We start from the raw sequence: 23,315 nt of genomic DNA on the forward strand, positions 1-23,315 counted from the left end.
GTGAAAGCAAATCCGTCCGTAACGGCTGGGACTTGGCCAGAGTTACGAGCCGAGAGTTAAACAGAGTGACAACTTTGACGCTCGTTGACGATCGAGATGTACCGTACTTATTGGAATCTACTGAGAAACCGTTTTATTCGCAACTAATTTCGCGGAATATTAAACTATAAAAGAAAATACCAATTGCTCACACATTGAACGTAACACGATTAAAAAAATCGTCGATGAAAAAAAAATCAATTTGTCTAATGCGTGAATAAAATAAACTAAATGTAATTATCCCTTACGCAATCGTTTAATTAAAGTCATATTGGTAGTTACTAATGTTTGTGCTAATCGAGTCACGATGAAGCCTGCATTAATGGAATGCAGTATCAAGCGATATGCACTGGTTCGATTTCATTCAAGTGCTAGATCAGACAAATACCCAAATAACGAGCCATGATAGAAAGACTATACACATTCACAGACACAGAATCGGTAAACCTGCATAGTGCCTACATGTGGAGAGAGATATTCTGTTACAATAGGGTTGCTTCCCGGATTGGTTCGCCGAACTGGCACGCTATTGTTATGGTCGCACGTTAATATTAATTACCATTCAACCAGAGCACGCATTTCCTCTTGTAAATACGTCAGTAGATACACCGCAAATATACCTGAATATCCTATAATAAATACATTAAAGAGATAGACAGTGCATTGTAACGCCCGTCTGATGGGCATCTGTTCTATAGAGTCAATCTATAAAAATAATCAATCCAAATATAATTGTAATTATAGATAGTATTAAAACACTGCTGTTTCAATTAACAAACGCATTTATTTAACTCGTTTATTTTAGATAGATATACTATATCATTCAAGTATATATGACAGAATCATTTCTTAGATTGTCTTTGAAAATTGATAAAATTATAATTTTAATAAAAACAAGAGAAATTAATGTGTTATTTTTTCCGAGATTTAAGTAAAACCATCAATAAATTCTTAAATAAAAATTTAGATACATCAAGTAAGAGGTATGTATTACGTTGAAAGTAGGATATTGGCAAGAAGATTTCCTGAGACGGAAGAGCCTCCCCTGTACTGCTGGGAGATTATACTTATCTCACACGATTCACGTGTGTAATCACTGGAGAAGATTTCGGTCGTACGTTACGCCGAAGAGAAATTACGGAGGCCCCATTTCAGGCAACATGTCCAAAAGTTGGTAATAAGCAGGTTAAAAGTACGAGAGAGTACTAGGTGGTATATAAGCCTCAAGGCTCTGAAAATTGGGAGACCTGTATGATCCCCTCTCGTACACGCACGGAATTGAGATTAGTGTATTCGTGATAACTCGATGGTATCTACCGACGTCGCACTCGAAGCTGCTCTCTGTATGGTTCAGAACGAACTCGCGCTATCGCGGACTAGGCAATTTGCAGCGAAACGAGATAACTTTGTTCCTCCGAGACGGCAGTTATACCGCTTCTTTCGTCGCGCGGATTTCGGGTGAGAGAAGAACTTAGTGCTACATTCAGGTTAGATTTGTAAGGATTCGACTAAAAAAAAAATTATATATGTAGGAATTTGGTTAAATGAAAGAGTAATATATTTTAAGTGAAATGGTATACAGTATATAAGTAGCGGATATCGTAATTCTCCGGCCAGAGTCTCTCGTCTCTGCCCGCCCGGGTCTCTGGATCACACACTTGCCAGCGCTTGCTCGCTGCTGCTTCCATCTAGCGAGGTCCCACATATATATATTATATATTCCTTTTTTTCGCGCGTTCCTTTGGAGAGCGTAATAATGTCATAAACCGATCGAACTGCGGAGCTTCTCATCGAACCAGTAATTAAAAGGCTCATTCGTGGCATGTCTGCGATACCAGGATAAATTAAGATAATGCGGCGGAGTGATCGCTCGCGATATAATCCGAACCATGAAAACGTGCCGACGCAAATGCGATTGCGCGATGTAGGTCAACGGGTATACCAATAATTAATACAATGCAGTGTTATTGCCTATGCCATTTTCATTTTAATATCGGTCGGATTATAATATTAGATAGTCGAGTAATTATGGAGTAATCACAGAGCCACAGCACTCATTGGCGTACCGTTACGCAAAACTGTAACATGCATACGCAGGAGGCCGTGCTTCCTGCCGAAATAATTAGCATCGTTTCAACGTTGAGGCTTCTTATTGCTCATGCTTACTGCATGCGGTTCGCTTCCTCAGGAAATCGTAATATCAGCGGCTCGAATAACACGTTTCGATCATAACCCGATAATCCCACATTCGGAGTACCGCGTCAGTTCGGTTCGTGACATCGGCAAATGAATTGAGAATGTCGGAGATGCACGCGCCGCGTTTCCGCGGAACTATTTACGAAGCTGGCTGGCAGTTACAGTGAATTGCCCACGGCGTAAGAAACATGACGAAAGCGCATAAAGTTTATTACAAGTTTATCATGGGATCTTGAACCCACAGTTTTCCCCCGCCCACGAAGGTAAAGGCATGTTCGACCTAAAAATAAAACTCACAAGTCAGTGGTGAATTGAGGTCGCACTATGAACGGTGACCTTGTCGGTATAAAACAAAGCGAGATTATATCTAAGATTTAATGACGACTCGCGTAAAGCATGCAAAATATTTACACGCAATAATCTTGGGGAAAAGAACGAAATCTTAGCAATTCGTAAGCGCGCGCGGTAGGCTTCCCTAACATAAAACGGATCTATCGCCGTAGAAAAGTCTCGAATTTTCGCGTCATATCTGTAAATTCCACAAGTAATATCCTTTAATATTTTTTTTATTATAACGTAATCTTAAGTTTACTTTAGTTTCCAAGTTTATTGCTTTATTATATAGACAGTGTTACGCATATTTTGATTTTTGACACGTGCATCTGATAAAAATACCGTATGAAGATACCGGGACTATAAAGTTTAAAGAATACCGGAGGGTAATCGTAATCTTCGCTATCGATACGGCGCCTCCGCTATCAGTCGCCGTAAATATATATAGAGAGCGTCTCCGGTAACAGGCCAAGACCAAAGCCAATCGAGTTGCAAACGACTCGATACGCGTGGCCACGATAAGATAACCCTTCATAGAAATGCTTGTCGCGTCTGGCAAATGAACAACGCGTGGTAACGTAATACCTTATGCCAAGGCGCAGAGCGAAGAAACTGGCAAGAAAAATTAAATGATGACGAATGTCTTGTTATAGTTGCACGTACCCGCGGTTCTGAGTTTTGCACGCGAAACATATATCAATTACGCGCTATTTTCATCGATAAATTCGGCCGTGTTTATGAGACATAAATCATGACACATGTAAGCAAGCTCGTGCTTGGTCGCTATTAACGTACGCCTGAATTGTTAACACCAAATATAACAAATCTTGTTAGTTAATTTTATAGCATGTGCCAATTAAGTGCCGCCGATAACATCCTGTCGAAGACTTAGCGAACGATAATTTCTCTAAGTATGGTGAGGATCGATCGTAGTTCTCGGAGAATTGAGCGCAGCAGCGTCTCGTCGTGAAATTCTGGCATGTCGAAGGTAATTAATTAACCACGTTTCCGGCATTCTCGCTGGCGCACAGCCAAAACTGCCGGAGATTCTGCAGATCCTGCGTCGGGTATCTGTGAGAAATTAGCTAAGACTTCCACCCTTCTTCATGTGAAGATGAGCTAAAACTTCGTAAGATACTGGCATATATAAAAAACGAGAATGTGAAAATACGAAGATATTTCTCCGCGTACTATATTTCTTGCAAAAATAAAAACAATACAAATCAAGAAAAAAAATCGATTACTCTTAACTAAATAAATGTCATCAATGATAATTACACCCTCATTTTATATAACAGTATGTCGCAAATTGAGACGATAGCGACACTGCAGCAAAGTTATCCACAGAAAGTTTCGCACAATATGGAAGCGCCAATTTCGCTTAAACGCAAAAACAAAGATATCAACTTCAGAGACACGAATCGGTACGACGGAGGCTGTGGGGTGTTCCGTATCTTCGTTGCACGTTGCAAGCGAGTCGAACAGGAAACGCATCTGTCGCTTTCCGAAAATGGCGAATAGTCGCAGCGCGAGGGCGTCAGACGGTGACACGTACGTACAGAACATTATAATAAACTTGGCGCGAGAGGGGGAGGTGCACATTCGTCGAACAAAACGCTTTTGTCGTTTCGCGCAACAAAGCCGGACTGACGGTGGCGAAATAGGCTCGCATAGAGCAGAATGAGGGGGAGGGCTTGCGCGGGCACGAGCGGCTCGGTAACCACCACGAAGTACATAAAGCGGAAACCGTACACCATCCACCGTGTACCGGAACCGTGTTGTTGGACCGGTCGCAGTTAACCGTCGTTGCAACCTCCTGTCTCGTCCTAACGCGTTCCGATAACGAATCTCATCTTTCTTCGCGACGCGACGTTATAATTTCTCGACGCGGGCAGGAAAATTGTACTGACAGCGTGGAAAGAAGGGAAACGAAACGGAAAAGCGATCGACGCGCCGCGCCGGCGCTCCATAATTTCGTTTCGCTGCGTATCGGGGTCCGAGAGATGCATCGCGACGCGCTGTCGTTAGGGAGCGTCTTTACTGCCGCCGCCCCCGGTAATACAACTACGAGATGAGTCATCCGGATGGGGTCCGCGGCACCCCTACGGGACAGCAACCTCGCTTCGACGAGGGTGGTTGGGTAATAAACGAGACCTTCGCGAGGTCCAACGCATGGCACCGAGAAACGACGATAAAAATGGTAGCGTGGAAAAGTCCCGCTTCGCAAAGTCGGAACGTAATTCCGCTCTTCGGAATCTCAGGGGACGCAACGTAGTCTCGCAGCTTGCGACAATGACAAACGACGCGAGAAAAACTTGCGAGACGGCCGTTGCAAGCCATATTTTACGACGCACACTTGCGTGTATGTATGATCATTTACGCATACTTGTGCAAAAGAGATACAAATCGTGTTTATGAGAAGATAAAAGCAAATCTATTTAGAACGAGAAACCGGGAAAAGCGATATTTCCATATGCTGACGTAATATGTCGGTCATATCGTGAAAAAATACATTTTAATGCGATCGTGACGCTAAGACATACGCTTATACCGAGAAACTTCTTCAAGTTTAAGGCGCACGTAATTCTCGGAGAGATGGACGCGGTTTCGTAATTTCTGTAATAAACATTCCGAGATAACGCGGCGACATTTGCGATAATCCGCTGTTTGCGCCGGAGATAAAATTTTACGAATTCACCGGTTTTATCACGGCCGAAACATTCATCAGATAATCGACTTTCCAGCGTGCTCGACCAATTATAGTTCAAACCTCGGAGAAATTCGAAGGGTGGAATACAAAGGGGGCAACAGTACAGACGATGGAGAATGCGGAATAATCAAACTTCCGCGTGCGTGAGCCCCTAATACGCGTTTGTTCTGAATTATGGCTGCTGTGCGTCCTGCGCCTGGTCGTAGTAATACGTGCCTTCATCCGAAGGGTGACGAGCGGTCTCATCATTCAAAGTCATTTACGTAGAGATTATCAGATAATACATCTTCCTGTATTACCCAACGTATATAATTAACGACTTAACACTGATTGTCGTCTTTCAAAAGTAATGTACCGATACAAAATCCAGTTCCGATAATCTCTTATCAGTATCGATAAATCACGACCGCATTTATATAGAGTTTCCCGTCGAAATTCATAACGTTTCAAAAAGCAACCGTCAACTCTCGCGAATTAAGTTACTGGCCGACAAGTTAACAGCCCGTTTAAAAACTGTCAACGAAACAAGATGCATGAACGGGAATTAAAAGTGCCCCGTCAGCTTTGCGACGAGAAGGTAGGACGTTGCACCGGCGCGGACCACACGAGACGAGTCGGTGTTCTAACTTCCTCCTTCTTTGCGAGATATAAGTTGCAGCGGAGAGGAACGTGAATATAAATGAGACTAACGAGCCCTCTGTGATGTCAGTAATGATGGTGGATTACAGTCGGAGAGCTGGGTCGGCGCGCACGGTCAGCTTCGCCGGATTCCACGCCGTTGCTGTCATGACTCGCAGCAATATAGCCTCGCGCGCAATTTTATCGCGAGAACCCGACGCGAGAATCTACAGCTTCCACGTGATCTGCTCTCTCGCTCTTTTACCGCCGCGAGTAGCAAAAGCTGCGCTAAGTATCACGTTTCGATGCGATAGCAGACGCGTTAAAGAGGATATTAACGCTATCGCGTCGCTATCGTGAGCTAGCACGCATCGCGTTTTATTCCCGAAACATTTCGTCGCGTCATTATGCATAGATCTCGATTGGAGTCGCAGATTATGGCTTTAACTATAACGCGACAGATATGCCGGTTACGTCTATTAAGCTGACACAGCCAATTCAGCACAATCGACTACAATTCATACAGAAACTTAGTGCTCTTTTGTTGCTAATTAGTTGCTCAATTCCCAATTAATAAGCTAAGGGTGGTTTTTAAGGATTAAGGGTAGAGCAACAAAATCGGAATTAATGCAAATGGTTGGCAATAAAATCAGTAAAACGTAATTAACTAATCTTGAACATAATTAATTAAATATCTGACTAATTTGCAATTTTAGTATATGTTTTTAAAGAAAAATAGCTTTTTGGGGGTAGTTTCCAGGATTTAAAAATAAAATTACAGAATCGGGAATAGAGCAATAAATTAGCAACAAAAAAGCACTAAAAGAATATGTCTTTTTTTTTATTTAGAACAATTTTTTAAATGGCTGTGCTAACTTTAAACATAAGTTAGCACAGCCACTATTTTTTCCGAAACGGCTGGAGCAACGAAATTGGGAATTGAGCAACAAATTAGCAACAAAAGAGCACTAAATTTCTGTATAAATTTTAATCGATTGTGCTGAATTGGCTGTGTCAGCTGAATAGACGTATGCCGGTTGCTATTTGTTTCAAAAATTTTAATTCCCCGAAAACTTCGAAAAAAGGAGTTGGTCTTGCAGATAGGGAATTGTCCTGATTACACATGAGCAATTATCCCATATTTTGTACGATAACTTAGCAACATGTTTTCGGCAATCATTATTCGATAAAGATGTGGAAATTTATATTGCCTATTATTGGTATCGTATGGTATGCTCCATATCGAAAATTATTCTTCATTATAATTTTCTCAATAACGCGATGTACTTGATCATATATACCTGCACGATTATATACTTTCGCAATATCCATTTTTCCCTTTACAGTAGCCCTGCGCTATCAAAGACTCGTAAGAGCGCGGAACCCGCGAGAAATCGAGGTGGTCTACCGTCGAGCGTACTCCTTTATCATTAATCACGCGTATCGGTCGGCAGACACGAGCATGAATAATTGGCAGTGCAGTCCGACCGTGAATGGTTCTTTTCTCTTGAACCAATTACGTGCCACCACGGCGGATCTTGCCGGCGGATACGAGAATTCCCGATAATTATTATCAAAGAAGTTGTTTCACTGTGATCTAATATTTATGATTTTAAATTAAATTATCCGCACGCCAAGTTTTCCGGTCGTTCGTGAAAAACAAACTGAGCGAAGGAAAACGTTAAAAATTTGATCTCGATAAAGTACGCGGATACGCGTACCCAAAAGTTATATTTCCTCCTGTAAAGTCGATTCAGAAATTTATGTACACTAACGAGCTTTCGTGCTTTCCACACGCGAATTTTTTTGCAGGTACACACGCACGCAACCGGTCCGGAACGCGATGCGCCGCGGCGCAGTAAACTAGAAATAAACTTTACACCGCCGAGATTAAGCCAAGATAAAAAAAACCTGCCTCGACGAGAGAGAGAGAGAGAGAGAGAGAGAGAGAGAGAGAGAGAGAAAGAGAGAGAGGGAAAGAGAGAGAAAGAGCGAGAGAGAAAGACGATCTCACCGAGCAAAGAACTTCTCCCATCAGTCTCGTGATCACGTAATAACTTAAACGTCGCCCGGCGGGAAAGTTTATTTCCCCGCAAAGCTCCAAGTCGCTGGAGCCAAAAAGCATGGTTTGCGGCCGGCAAACGCGATCGCCGGTCCCGTCCCGTTATCATGTTAACCGCGGTATCGCGCAAAGCCCGTATCAGACTCTGCATCGGGGATTGCACCGTGGTTGCGTATTGGACATTCGGATTGGGACAATGAGGATGAAGCGGTTACGTCATGCCCGTGGTTGACAACGGATTGCAATCGGTCAAGTCCCAATCGCCCCCACACGTAACCGCGATTTCTATCTGCATTGCAGTCTGGACTTAAGGAGTAGGCGTGCTTTTGAATTATCGCAGAAACAGGAATTAATCAATTAGAATTTTGCACATGCGCCAGGAAGGCCGAATTTCCGAAAACAAAAGAAAATCGAGGTAATTACGATACAAACAATAACACTAAGGACACTGTTTGCTACGCGTACGAAGAATTAAAAATGCAAGAAGTCATAGATATTGGATATTGTACTTTTATACGGACCGGAATGTAAAGACGGCGTCTCACGTACATCACTGAGGACGAATTACGTGTACTCCAGAAATAACATGAAACTTCTTTAAGTGGACACGTAACCCGTCTGCTCGGGAACAATGCCGAGTTTGACAGCACCTCACTTGCACGCGTGTATGTGCGCATATCTTCTCTATCTTCACTATCTCATGTATACATATACATGTATATATATGTATGTGTGTGCGCACGCGTTAACGTAGAACACCTTGGCCGATTTCATTTCATCGTACCATTACAATCCTACGTTTCCGTTATACAACGGTCGACTGTGATCAATTTCGTTGCTTTCGAGAACAGAACATTATGAAATATAATAAATCAATGTTCTTAAAGTAACTTTACTTTCAGTCAAAACATTATATAATATATAATAGCTCTCAAAGAAGTAAAAAAATATTACCCGAAATGCTATATCGTAAAAGAGAGACAGAGAAAAATCTTCCATAACGTACATTGAAATTATTTCTTTTTTTTTAATTATTTACTTAAAAAGTTTCGCCAAGTTTTTACTTTATTCATGCAGTTTATTGTTTGTCTTCAAATTCACGTAGTTTATTACTTGTCTTTTTGTTTTTATATCACATATATTTCACTTTTTTACATTATTCTTTTTTCTGATATTTTTATTTTATGCAGCGCCGACACATACACAATTATTTCAAATTTATATTTCCAGCTCTTGTTCCGTTAAAACGATGAAATTTATCACAACGACGATGCTCCACCGCGGGCTATAAAAATGTGCATAGGACAAATAAAGCGAATATTCTTGAGAAAAGTTATTAAAGTAAATTCTATGTGTATGGATGTACGATTTTTTGCATTGTAATATAAACTATTAATACAAATATCAATATAAAGATTTTTGTATGTTTTATACAAACTGAGCACTAATGGGATATCATACACTCCTATTCGTTCAAATATGTTAATCTGATGCTCATAATTCTGCTCACATTGCGGAATATAAGAGAACACCGTCCTTATTATAATTTCAATATTTGATTAAGTCATATGCAAGAACGTTTTTCTCCCGGTTTTTAATCCAATATACCAAACACGCACATATATAAGGTTAAAGATAAAATAAAACTGCGGCCCCGTCCATGAATTAACATAATATGTTAATGATACTTGTAATATATTAGCATACTACGGAGGCTCACTGTGCCACCTATACTGTCTCCTCTCGACTTCCTGGATAGCGCAATTAATAATTTCGCTATATTACTTAACGTGTGCCACTGTACCGAATTAAAAACCCTCCAGCTACGCGAGCTACCTACCACCTACTTACGTTCCAACCGTGTCGTCTGCAGGAAACGGGCGGCGGCGGAACCGCGGATGTGCGGGTCGTCGCACCGTTTACGCAAGACAACGACAGTGGCGTAAAAACGACTAAAGGGGCCGCAGGATTAGCGGAGGGCTTTTCCTCTCTCTCTCTCTCTCTCTCTCTCTCTCTCTCTCTCTCTCTCATACTCTCGATCTCTCTCCGCTATCGCTCCTATCTCTATCGCTATCATCTATATATCTCTCTCTCTCTCTCTCTCTCTCTCTCTCTCTCTCTCTCTCTCTCTCTCTCTCTCTCTCTCTCTCTCTCTCTCGGTATATCTCGGCGTTGTGCCGCGTCGAGAACCAAATTAGCAAGGGGGCTTATTACCACGTTGCAGCTGTGCGCCATCGTAATCCGCCGCCGCGCCGGTGCTCTCTTCCTGGGTGTGCATAGCCGTGTAACCGTGAGGATCTTCGCGGTACGTTATTGTCTCTAATTTAAACCGGCGATTTCCTGTCACTCCGGGTCGCGGCTAAAGCTGCGGCGCGGCGCTACGTACATACACGCTCTGCGAGCGAATGCTTGCTCGCCCATTCATTCGCACGCCCGCTCGGCCGCCGGCTGGTTCGGGAACAGGATTACGTGGGCTAAATCAGTACTACGCAAAGTGGCGGTAGTTCGCGAATCGGTACACCGGTCGAGTTTCTCAATTAGCTTACGATTTAAGCACATGGTAAAGATATATGAGATAAACAATTATTTGTGGTTCTGGATTTATAATATTAGACTTTCAACTTTATGGACATGACCATTAATTTTCATTTTTGCGAATACGCATGAAAAAAGACAACTTCGTTACCCATCTATACTATTTTAGATATACATATATAAAAAAAGAAACATATTAAAAACATTGTCAATTAAACTCCTCTTAATCTCATATCTACTTATCGTGATGAGAAATTCCGCAGGTTTTTCTTAACTTTTCGAGTCTTCTAGATTTGCAATAAGCCTGCTGTCGGTTTGTCATATCGAGTTTGAGGAGCACTGAGCATTACTTTGGTATGCACGTGGAATACGCGTGGGTTTCTTCAACGTTGGCCACCGGCAACGCAACTGATGTCGTGGAGAGCGTATAAGCGCGGCGGAGGAAGCGATCGTGCGAGATCTAAGAAGAGTAAGGACGCGAAACTTTGTGTGTCCATCAGTAGTAATCTTCTCAAAAAGGGGAGATAGGATTTTTTATAAAAATATAGTCTCACAAGCAGAATGCTTAATGCTTAGAAATATTTAAGCAAAAAGACATGAAAAGACGTAACAGTCGAGATATCTCTCGCGACGCCGACGTAGAAACATTTATATATTCTAAAGGAATAAAGAGAAATTGTAGTTTGTACCTCATATTTTCGGCATTAGCAATATTGCGTTAATATATATATATTTTTTTAATACGACTCATAATATTATGGATTGCTAAGCGTGTTATTTAGTATCTTCACAGTCTTTTATCGTCGTTAACGCGGTAAACGCAGACCGAAATGTTATTGTGAAATGTTATTGGCAACGGTATTCCGCACGGTGAATGATCGGTGACGATCGGTCGGGTGCCACGTGAGAAAAGCCGTTCTTCTTTACGACGCACAAGCGATCTCTCGCGAGCCCCGCAGTATAGTACACGTATACCAACGCGAAACCGGTCGAGCTATTATTTTTTTATGACGTAATTATCGTCAAAGCCTGCCCTGCGCTGGATTGGCCCGGACTTGGAACCGCGCTCTCTCTCTCTTTCTCCGTTGCTTCTTCCTGTTCACCCTCTATCGCCCATCTCCTTCATTCTCTTTCTCTCTTTCTCTCCCCTACGCCGTAATCGCTCAGGGCAGACCAATCTTCGATGTTCTGATTTTGTTACAGACTGCGGGAGAGAGTTTTAGACCCACGTAATTTCCACGTTATTAATCCGCTCAGGGTCGTGCTGCATTCCCATTTGCGCCCGAGCCGTCGCACATCCCGGTCGAGGACTTTTCCTCAACGATCGGCGTAATCATAGTTGGTTCGGATTACTCCCATCAAGATTCTTATGTTTACACAAAATACATATTCTACAAATACTTTGATCAAATGTTCTCTACACAATAAAATATATATTCACAAGCACTATGTTGAACTATGCTTACTAAAACAATCAATATTCAAGAGTTGTTCTCTCGCTATCGAAATCACGTAACACTACTGTGATATTTCTTCATAACTCGAAAACATAGAATAACTGTATAAATTGTAAGCTTTATGGTACACACTGAGAAAAAAAATTGTTAATCCGAAAAAATATTTAGTCCGATACGATCAACTAAACGTGTTAGTTGGTTAACTAGACATTAGTTGTTTCAACAATTATTAAGTTACTAAAAAAGATATAATGCATTCTTGTCAATCAAAATTTTTTAATCAAGAATTAATTAATTCAATTGATATATATGTTTAGTTAAACAACTAACATATTTAGTTGCACGTATCGGACTAAATATTTTTTCGGATTAATAAATTTCTTTTCTCATTGTCATTGTAGAAGCAATCGAGAAAACATTGGCACAGTAGCAATTTCGAACACAATAAAAATATGTTGTTAGTGAAAAGGATGCATTCTCTCAGAGAATTTGATGACATTTTCGCAGAAATGTAATTCTTCACACAGATCGAAGCCGTTATTCCACGCTTTCTTAATGACTCGCCTCAAGCTTTCTTCAAAAATGTATTTTACGACACTCAGCATTATCTTACTGCAGCACGAAACTACGTGATGAAACGATTCCAGAAAACAGCAGCTTTTAAAGCGAGAATATACGTATAAACGACGAACTAATGCCGGCGATGTTTTGAGAGGAGTGTGTTAAAAATATATATTCTCTTCTGCAGCGGGCACAGAGCACCATGATGACGCTTTAAGTTTACAGAGAGAGTTAGTGCATTCACTCCTATATATAGATAAGGCTCTGTTGCTTCTACGTACAAAATGCATACGTATAATATAATCTTTATTTTTTAAGAATTATTCATATTTGAAACCGCTCTGGCATATCATCCTCCCATTTAATTTAAAAGTAAAACACAGGAAAATCTAATAAGCGAAGAGAAATAAATCCTTTTCCACTGTGCAAATGCATATAAAAGAAAACGCATGAAAAACACAGCTTACGAAAAATATTTTTCGTTCGACGTTATACAATTTTCGCGCGGATTTATTTCTCATTTAGCGGGGCTTCCGCGCACGGAGAAAGAATCGCTTTGCCTCGTTTTCATTTTAACGCTGCAGTTTTCAAAATTGCATAATACTTAAATGACACTGATTTCGTACAAAAATCCGTGAGTTTCTTTCCGCCCGAAATCTGCCTCTATTCACTTCAAAGCGCATTGACCGACCGGTTTGGGCGTGAATGAATGCCGGATGGCAAATACAATTTTAATGGAATGACGCATCGAATTACCTACAGCCCTGTTTCCGTCAATTCCGTCATACAGATTTCATTTCTCCGCCACTCGTTCTGACACATATACATTGTTTTATCATAATCTTCTTAGCGCTACTGTCACAAAAGGCTGCTAAATCCGCTTACACGCAAACGCGATCGAGATCGGGCGACTATTCGTCGCGTTACCGAATTAGCAACGAGAATCCGCGACAGAACGCAACGTAAAAAACTCATTAACTCGTTCGCTAATAATATTATGAAGCATCACGTTTATCTGTACGATATTGATTATAACTGTTACTGCTAAAGTTTTATTTGTTATCGCATGGTTACCGACTTTTTACGTTTAATCTCCGTAACAGCTACATACTTTGTACAAGTTACAAAATATAAAATTGTCTTTGTTAACGTTAATACACAAGATGTGTACATCGATTCGATGAAATCGTCAGCTACAATGGTTCGTAAATATTATACGTGCCATAAATAAGCATTATACAGGGCGAATTTTATTTTTATTTCGTGTGCCAATTATCTTCGCCAATTATCTCAGAAAGTATTGGTTTATTGGAAAAATGTTTCAGATAAAAATTAGAGGGTTCAGAGAAGGCCAATAAACGATCTTATTAGATCTTATTTTGGGTCCGTGTTGGGCGCAATAGGGCCCAAATTAAATTTTTTAAGTAAAAATCCCCATTTTTTATTGTATCATCTTTTTCTATTAATTAATTAATTTGAACAACTTTTGTCTGCAAAATTTTTTTATTTGTCTAATACTTCTTGAGATATTCAAGAAAAACTTGGGAACTTTTTCAATATTTAACTCACGATATCTCGATAATTGATATGCCAATACAATTTCTTTTTTATAATATTTTGCATATCTTATACTTTGCAAACTAATTTTTATTTTTGCGTTTTATAATTCTAAATTCTTAATATCGTAAATATACATATTATTAACTGTTCATCTATTAAGACCTGTCCCGGTATTGGTACTTTTACATTACATTTTTCCTAATTAAAATGCGCATAGGTTCCGGTATATGAAATCAATGTACAATAATGCGTACACGTATTCGATTATTCGCTGTATACACGCAGCTGCCACTCAGGAAATTAACTGTCAAGATAGCTTCGAAGCTATGCATTCTTTGACTCGGCGGTTGTCGATCCACAAGCGCACTGAATGAGAAGAAATACAGCAAGTCATTATATAACGAATTGCTGATACAATGAGGACGGTGAAGGTGCGAGGATAAATTTGAGTTTAAATAACTCCTTAAAGAGACACACGTTCTGTTTGCCGCTGTATGAGCCAGGAAATAAAGACCGAAGTGCGAAATAAACAATCTCATCGCATTCTGATGCTTTGAAAAGAAAAATCTTGGATAATAATTTCCCGTCAAGCTTCGTTCGCGTAATTAATTTTTCCCTTCGCTGCTTTCGGAACTTTTGACGATAAATAATTTTTCGAGCGGCACAAAAAAAAGAACAATGCAATCATTTATCACGAGTGTATTGTTACAAAGGGGCAGGCAGGCTCGAGCAGGCTTAACTTGTTTCCCAGAGTGTATACCTGCTGGTGTGAAGACCTTCGACAGTGCCAGGTGTTTGAGATTACCTGCTTATATTTAGAAGAGATTTTCTTCCAAGGTAGAAATACAACTCAAACACTAGCACTGCATTGTCGCTACGTTATCGTCAGGTATAAGGTCAAGTAATTGCCAGTAAATTTTCTCATTTTCGTTTTTACACTCTATCACATCTTCCATAGTTTTAAACCGCGCGTAAAATTTATTTATTCGACAAAACTTGATCATTTAGCGCTAAAGCAATTAGAAATTTTCGAAACAATAATCTTCGCTTCTTAGCTTTTCGTCCATAAAAGAAAATTATACGGTGGTAACTCGAACAATAATGATACTGTCGGCGTTTTGTTTCGTTGCAATCTATACTTTCATTCGCATTGTTTCATCGCGGCGTGCGAAACAATGATTTAAAATCTCAAATTAATCTGTCGCACTTGCTACTGCGTTTCATTTGTTCGGACGATTACCAAATCTCGAGGAATCTTTATGTCATCGAGAGGAAGTATGCGTTACATACAGGTCAATGGCTCAAAACTTTTCGAGGGCCATAAAAATCACATGCACACGCGCAATCGCGATTGCAATCGCGAGTGTCTTTGAAGCGGAAAACCGAACGACACAGCGGTCGCATAACCGATAAGATAGTAAAATCGACGGTATATCGATCGCTCGCGCGACTACTCGTACCTGCCGATCGGGTCGCGAGATTTTCGGCATCCGCTCGTGGAATGTCGAACGATTCAGAAAACCTTACTGGGTCGGGTTAGGTTGAATACATCGCGTCACGATATCAAACTGCGTTTTTCAGCGCATCAAGCCCGCAACGTACATATATTTCGAGAGCTGCTTTCATATATGTAAAGAAAAAATATATATTTAAATTTAATTATATATATTTAAATATTTATTTTAAAGTATATAATATATATATATTTTTTTTTCGCACAAGTGCAGGTATGTGCATGTTCTTCGCCTTTTTTATGCTCTGCTTACGACGTAAGTGGTGGCAACGAACTCGCATGGACACTTACGAGAAGGTAAGTGACATTTCGGGGTGTGTTTACGAACAAGCTCGTGCAAGCTATGACGCGACTCGTCGCTTTTTCCCAAACAGAACCCGGTTAGATTTGCACCGTAATCGAATAAGCGCCGTCTGCCTCTTTGGTAGAATTATTCAGCGAGGCAAGAGCACGCGCGCGCGCACACACCATATGAATTCGAGCCGAATGAGTGCTACGAATGAGTGGTGGAAGACGAATGAGAAACAGAAAGAAAGAGAGACAGGCAGCATTCTGCCTGGTTTATACGCAGTGGCGCTCATCGCAGATCGCGATAAACGGAACACAATAATGTTGCGTCTGGATTCGTACACTTTGATATGCTGGATATGCATATACCAGATAAAATCGATACTATTACTTATTAACGAATATAGGAATTATGCGTACATGAATAAATATTGACGGTATTAGAAATCGATAGCTCGAAATGGAACGTATTTTTTTCCAGGGCCAATAATTCATATTGCAAGCTACGATGCGGCAAAGTTAGAATAACGGTCGCGCTAAACTTTCTACTCCGCAGTTTTTTAAATTTTCGCGACGAGCAAAGTTCCAGCAGGTTATCACAAGCAGCCGATTATCATAAAAATTTACCGTCCGATCGTAGACACGCTTCTAACGCGTTAATGCGTGCATGCGCGACGGAATGTTTCGTCGCGCATATACATCGCACCGTTTTACAACCGCGCGCGCGACAACATATTGAGATACGACTGGTCGCATAAATACACGCCGAATCCCATACGAGTTAAAGCCCAACGCGTTCTCGAGTGTGAAAAAAAATTTTTAAGACAAACGAAGCTGCGCGTTTATCTCCGCGTGGCGAGTGAATCCGCTATCCTTCATCTCGCCTCGCTTTCCTCCGTAAAATTAGCTGCGTTCTCGAGGATCATCGTCTTTCGACCGCAGCCGCGCAGGACAGAGACGAGGACGCGGCAGCTGCTCCTGCGCGTCAAATCCGAGGCGTAGTGTTGCCTTTATACTTCGGGCGGCCTTTTACCAAGATATTTATTGTCGTTCTCGAATTCACGATCCGTTACAGGCGCGAACGTGCCTGTAAGACTCTTTCTTCCACTCACTCACGCTTTGCTTTTAAAAGTGAAATCTGCTGACGACGACGAGCACTTGATCTCGTTCGAAAAATGGTGACGGTGATACCGTACGTATTTGAGCAAGTTATTCTACTTGTCTTTTTATTTCTGAGATAGATAGTTTTGATTTATAAATGTTCAGATATTCAAATGTTCTTTTCTGAATATATCTGCCAATACGAGAGAGTTCGAAGACACCTAATGTATGTATATACATTCCAGAATGACAGTCGGGTTGTTTGAATTGGAAAGCTTTCCAAACGGTCACACGATAGGTTCTCTTGGTTTCGGTCACGAGAGAACCGTTGAAAAGTTTTCTCCGACTCCAGATAAGCTAATTTTTCATTCTAAAAAGCTAAAACGCCTAAAACGATCATTGACACCACGCATTCGGAGTATATTAATCAGTACTTATCGACGACACTTAAGCGTATCTGTCCAAACGGCATTTCTAGGACGGACAATGGCTAATCGTCGGAGCCACCTGTCCCCGTCGTAATCTCACAGGGTATAATTAACGAAGCGGCGTTAACGTGCGGACTCGAATGGAGTGGGTCAAAGACACTCACAGAAACTATGTCTGTTCGACGTCTAAATGGCATGCTATCCGTCGACGATGATGCAACAAAGATACGCTACGTCTCATACTCGAACACCGTTATTATAATTAATGGGCAATAAGACGGTACGTGGGGCGCGTTTCAGACGAGCAAAACGTCAATAAAGATAACAAATTCCTGATTTATCTGACATTCCTACAAATATGAGACTTATTTGTCGAGATATATGTTATAAAAGGCTGCATATTTTATTTCACAGTAATCCTAAGCCCAAATAAAAATATTTAATTTAGATATCTTGGAAAAATTCGAGCCTTCGTTAATGTTGGCTATACATTTACCTTGAAAAATATCCTTGAATGCATATAAAGATCATAATCCGCCGTAATCTAAAATTTATAGAGGTGCTTTTTTTGCATGCAATCCTTCGCTGCATCGATCGGGGCGCACACACAGCTTTTAACAAAACGCCAGACGCCAGATGTTGCATAGTTACTGAACCTATACGGAAACGATCACGGTTATACGAAACTGACTGCTACCGGTTAGAAAAAGCAGGAACGGTAACTCAATAATGCATAAAGGCAACGTAACGTCAACGATGTGTGCCGCGTTCGCGCAAGAACACGAAAGAAAGATAAACGTAACCAACGAGATACCTAGTCGAGTATCCGTGATGCACGTGCTCTGTACGCCATCGGCTTTATCATTTTTTCATGCAGCCGGCGGTACGTATCAGTTCAGAGTTTCTAAAGCGGAAGATTAGAACGATCCCCCGGCGTTTGAGCGTGCGATCATTTTTTTTTTTTTTTTTCCACCGGCATCGCGCGTCGCATTCTTATTCTCCACAAATCTACAAAAAGAAAAAGGCCACGAAGTTCAGAAGCCGCGCGACGGGCGTTCGGCGCTCGGTAGAGAAGTTGGAAAATTGTCACGTAAACTTTTCTATATACTTCGGACGGCTTATTTCGCATTACAACGGTTATACCATGCATCTACCCGTACCGCATCACATGATGAGCCACACGGAGAACAACGATATCGCTTAATTAACTGAAACCAGGATTTTAAACGAAAAATTACGACGTTCGCCAATCAGTATTTTCGCGTGAAGATCAATTTACAGAGAGGTATAGAATGTCGCTCCCTTTTTCGAAATCGTTCCTTGCAATTTCGATTTTTACGCGTGCGTCGCTAGATAACGGGGTACGCGGGGTACGTGACTAGCTTAAAGTAAATGTGACTATAATACACAAAACCTTTTTTTTTTTTTACATATTTATCCAAAGCCACTTGCCGATTTCCCAACAAATTCCATCCAATATTTTGCCTTTCAAGGACGGAATGTAGAAAGAACTGGTTTCTCACCGCACATCAAACTCGTTCCGTAACAGAATACGTTGAAGGACTTGGCCGTTCGAAAAATCAACGACGCGATTCAAGCGTCACGGCGAGGTTCACGTGTAATTAACGTTAACGAGGAATCGCATAAAGACGGCGATACATCTACAACGCGTCTGAATCAATTACTCCGCAAAACTGGAGTTCCCTTTCCGTAACACTCCACCATTCTATTATTACTGTACCGTGAACCGTCAGCGATGACCGTCAAATGAGAGTAAAAAGTAAGAATCACGGAAGCCTCCAATTATAGATGCGACGCTCTTTTTTCCTTCAGCACATTAAAGCCACGTCTCACTGACACAACCGCGGCGGAAAAACACTCATTACGCGTCCGAAGGAAACTGGTGCGCGATCGTTCGGCAAAGGCGGGGCGGGGAGCGGAAGACTTCCCGCGTCTTTATTCTCGCTTCGGTGCACAATTGAAGAATTCCTTTGAGCTTCCTCCTTCCACGAATCACCGAGCCACGATGTACACGCGGCGCAACGAGAGAGAGAGAGACCGGGCGTCGTCACGACGACATCGGTTTGTTGACACTGCACGTAGAGACACGGGCGTGTTCCCTCTTGATACTCGCACACGCGCGTACAAACACCGGCGCCAAGCAAAATAAACACCCCGAGGTGTCTACGCCGAATGCGGGGGAGTATCGAAATATCGCAGCCGCCGCGCGTCGCGCGTTTCCGCGAAAAAGTTTCGACCGCCTTCGAAGTTGGACAATGTGGATTGTCTAACCATGCCTGTCGTTCAAGTTCGAATCAAAGTCGGGTAGAATTACGTTGCGGCTGCTTGAATTGTTTGCCGGAGCGTTGCACGTCTACCTATATATACGTTATACGGATTGTGCGTAAACAATGCGTAAACATGCGTAATCTGCGTGAAAGAGTTACGATCAGTTACGATGCTCGTGCATTCTTGTTTTTTTTCCGGCTTAAAGCCTTTGTAGGAAGAAAGGAAGAGAGAGAGAGAGAGAGAGAGAGAGAGAGAGAGAGAGAGAGAGAGAATAAAAGAGAATAAACTGAACCTTTGTGTTTTTTTCATTAAGTCAGCCAGATATCAAATGTACGTAATGTCAAAAAAAAAATTCAGTTACATTAAAATCAACATGACGTACTGTATCACATGCATGACACGCGAGAACTTTTATAATAACGATATCTTCATTTCAACAAACCCACGCGGCATTGGCTTTTTACTCGCATAACAGAGAAAACACACTGTAGAAACATATCGGTATAATTACTGCTGCGCAATAACTTTTACGAATAATAATTTAAACGCAGCGCATCGTGTTTTATATTATGTTCGCCCAGTTCGACGTAAAGAGCTCGGAGTTAAATAAATTGCGCCGAACGATATAAAATGAATTTACGTGCCCCGGCGCCGTGGAAAAAAATATATACATATATATATATATATATATATATATATATATATGCCCGCGGATTTTTTTATCACCGTGCGCGCTAACTGAATTCAGATAGAAACGAGCAGCAACATTTCGGATCCATCCGCTTTCGCTCCGAAAAAGCGGCCGCGAGAATCGGACGGGGTTAATCAAACGAAACGCTATCCATTCAAAAATCATGCTCATTCATCTCGCTCGGCGATAATAACGACCAAATAAAAGCGGCGTCATATTGCCGGAATGATATCGTCCCGTAACGAATCGTTATCACGTCCGATCGAAACACCCAGAACAGTCGGCGCTGATTCATAAAGAACTTTCGTGGACAAAAATCTCACGAGGTTTCATCTCGCGCGCGAGTGAAATGCTCCGGCAAAAAGGCGCGGAGCGTTTCACGCGACGCGCAGTTCGCGCTTTTTTCCCCGCTCGGAAAAAGCAGAGTCCTTTTGGAAGCGCGATGAAAATAACCGAGGAACGAGTTTCACTCCGAAACTCGCGCGGCCGAGACAACGCGTCGTTTAAATTATCCCGCCGCGTGACCTCCGCACCGGTTTCGATTGCAAAAAAAACATTCGGGTAAGTATGTATACGTCGCGCAAACAATGGAGCTTCCGAATCGAGACTCGTATCGATTATCCTTCGCTTTTCGATCGCTATTTTCGACCCTAGTTTTCCCCGACGCGCGCGCGAAAGATCGCGAGGAGCAGATCTAATAGCCAGCCCGTGTCACACTACGTATCGCGGACGCGAATCGGATTGAGATTGCGGGTCGCGGATCGTAATCTAGCCAATCATAGACGAGCAGCTCATCTGTGATTGGCTGGCAATCGATCCGCGATCCGTAATCCCAATCCGATCCGTGTCCGCGATATATACGTAGTGTGACACGGGTTTAAGAGATTCGGTCGTCATTCGAGAACGCCATCTTGTCCGATCCGACGAGCGAGATCGAATTGTCAGATTGAGGCAACGACCGTCTCGCGTAAATCGTCGTCGCCGAGAACGCCTCGCGCTCCCCGCGACGATTCGTAATTTAACACGGTCCGCTTGCTTTCACGCCGATCTCGCGCATTCCACGCCGCCAGGAGCGCGGCGCGGCGCGTCCTTTGTCCCTCGCGGAAGCGAGGAAAACGATCGGGATCGGGAAGAGACACTGACCTTGCTGTGCGCGCTGCGATTCCCGCGACGCCGGCCGCGTCCCCGCGTCACTCTCGCGACAGGAACAGACGGGCGGAGTCCCCTCCGCCGCTCTCTCGCTATTGTGCTTCAGGTAATCCAAAAAATTCCGCGTAGGGAGCACACCACTCGTCTCGCGTCGCGTCGCGTGCCGTCCACCGGAGTCTCACTGAAAGCCAAGTTCTCCTCACATTCGCGCACCGTACGTTAAAGAACCGTGTCACTGCACTCTGAAGTTAGCCGCGAAGCGATCTTTTCGGAACGGGCGACGCGGCGCCGCGCCGCTTCTTTCGCCGGCGGGCAACCAACGCAACACGGCGCGATATACATTCACTCGTGCGTCGCCGTGCTATTTTCCGCGGAAAACGCGCGCGACAACGATCTCACATCGGCGACGGAGCAGTTCGGAGCTCTGCCTCCACGTGGAAGCGAGCGACCGCCGCGAACGTACGTCCGTCACGTCGGAACGGCAAACCGAGACTAGCGCGCCACTGCGGACGTCGAGAAAGGCGAGCCGGCGAGCCTAGTAGACCCGCGCTGTCTCTCTCTTTTCCCCGCGCGCCACGCCATCCGTTTATCGCTCTCTCTCTTTCTCCCCCCCTTTCCCCCCGCTCTTTCGTCGCGCACCGAACGACTCGCGCGCGAACTCGCTTCTCTCTGAGCTTCTCTCTCTCGCTCGCACTTGAGTCTCTTTCCCCTCGATCGCCGCGGTCGTTCTCCATTCCTCTCTCGGTTCCCAACACCGTCCCCCCCCCTGCCCCGTTCCTCACCTGCCGACCGGCCTGCCCTGCCGACGCGCTCCTCCACGGCCGGCGACGATCCCTTCTCTCCACGGACGATCTCTTATGCCGGTCGGGCCAATCCGATCCCTTTTCCAACCGTAGTCCGGTGCGAACACGTTACCGCGTGCACCGTGCTTCTGTCAGCGTTCCCCTGCCTGCGCTCGACCCCTCTCCGGAGTAAAACTCCCCGCGTTATGCATCGTTGCGCTCGCACACGCAAGTTCGAGCATCGCGCGCTTCTTCTCTCGTTCCCTCTCTCTTTCTCTCTCTTTCTCTCTCTTTCTCTTTCTTCACGCACGCCGCGTCGGCCAGCCCCACGTTACGATGCGTTTTGCCGTCCACAATCAACGGTCGACGCTCGCGACTGGACGGCGGTCGCAAAAAAAGGGGGTCAGCTCGCGGGTGGGATTTAAAACCGAGGGCGGTTGCGTTTTGCCGAGACTCCGCTCGAAATCGCGCGAAAATGCGTTTGGTCGCGTCGGGGCAGCGTAAAGGCCATTGCACGTAATAAAGTTTTAGTCATAATCGTAAGGCCGTAAGAAAATAGACCAATCACAGTCGATTATTCTCCTTGAGCTCGAAGAATAATCGAGTGTGATTGGTCTATTTTCTTACGACCTTACGATTAAGACTAAAACTTTGTTACGTGCAATGGCCTTAACTCCGAAAGAGCCGGTCGCACAATAATAGGGAAGCGCCGATAAACTCGCCGAATGGATACTCGGCCGTTAATCCGTGTCGATGCGGCGATGAAGAGAAAGCGTTTTTGTCAGCCGATATTCAACGCGACGTGGATGATGGAAGCGAAGCGGTTTTAATGGAGAGCTCGCGTACAAGTTGTTGCGCATTTTATAAATATATCGGGGTCCGCGCGCCGATGGCAAGCTCCCGAACAATGTCACGGGATCCGAAGCCACGTCGATAAAAAGAGTAAAATCTGCACTGTCAGAAGAAACAAATTTCAAGATTTCTCACTTATTTTTATTGTTTA

The 23,315-nt window shown here is 43.0% G+C and overlaps 1 protein-coding gene across 7 annotated transcripts in view; it reads right to left on the bottom strand.

Moving 5' to 3' along the window:
- The window catches only part of Kug (FAT atypical cadherin kugelei), a 351,540-nt gene extending 329,533 nt beyond the window's left edge, over positions 1-22,007 (bottom strand). For all 7 annotated transcript variants that reach the window (XM_077409796.1, XM_077409795.1, XM_077409793.1 and 4 more), the window contains exon 1: positions 21,525-22,007. The gene's annotated coding sequence lies outside the window, so the exon portion shown is untranslated. The remainder of the gene's footprint in view (positions 1-21,524) is intronic.
- Between the last annotated feature and the right edge of the window lie 1,308 nt (positions 22,008-23,315).

The sequence above is a fragment of the Temnothorax americanus genome, unplaced genomic scaffold (genome assembly GCF_048541705.1).
Source record: "Temnothorax americanus isolate GAGA-0224 unplaced genomic scaffold, ASM4854170v1 Scaffold27, whole genome shotgun sequence".
In the NCBI taxonomy this organism is placed as follows: domain Eukaryota; kingdom Metazoa; phylum Arthropoda; class Insecta; order Hymenoptera; family Formicidae; genus Temnothorax; species Temnothorax americanus.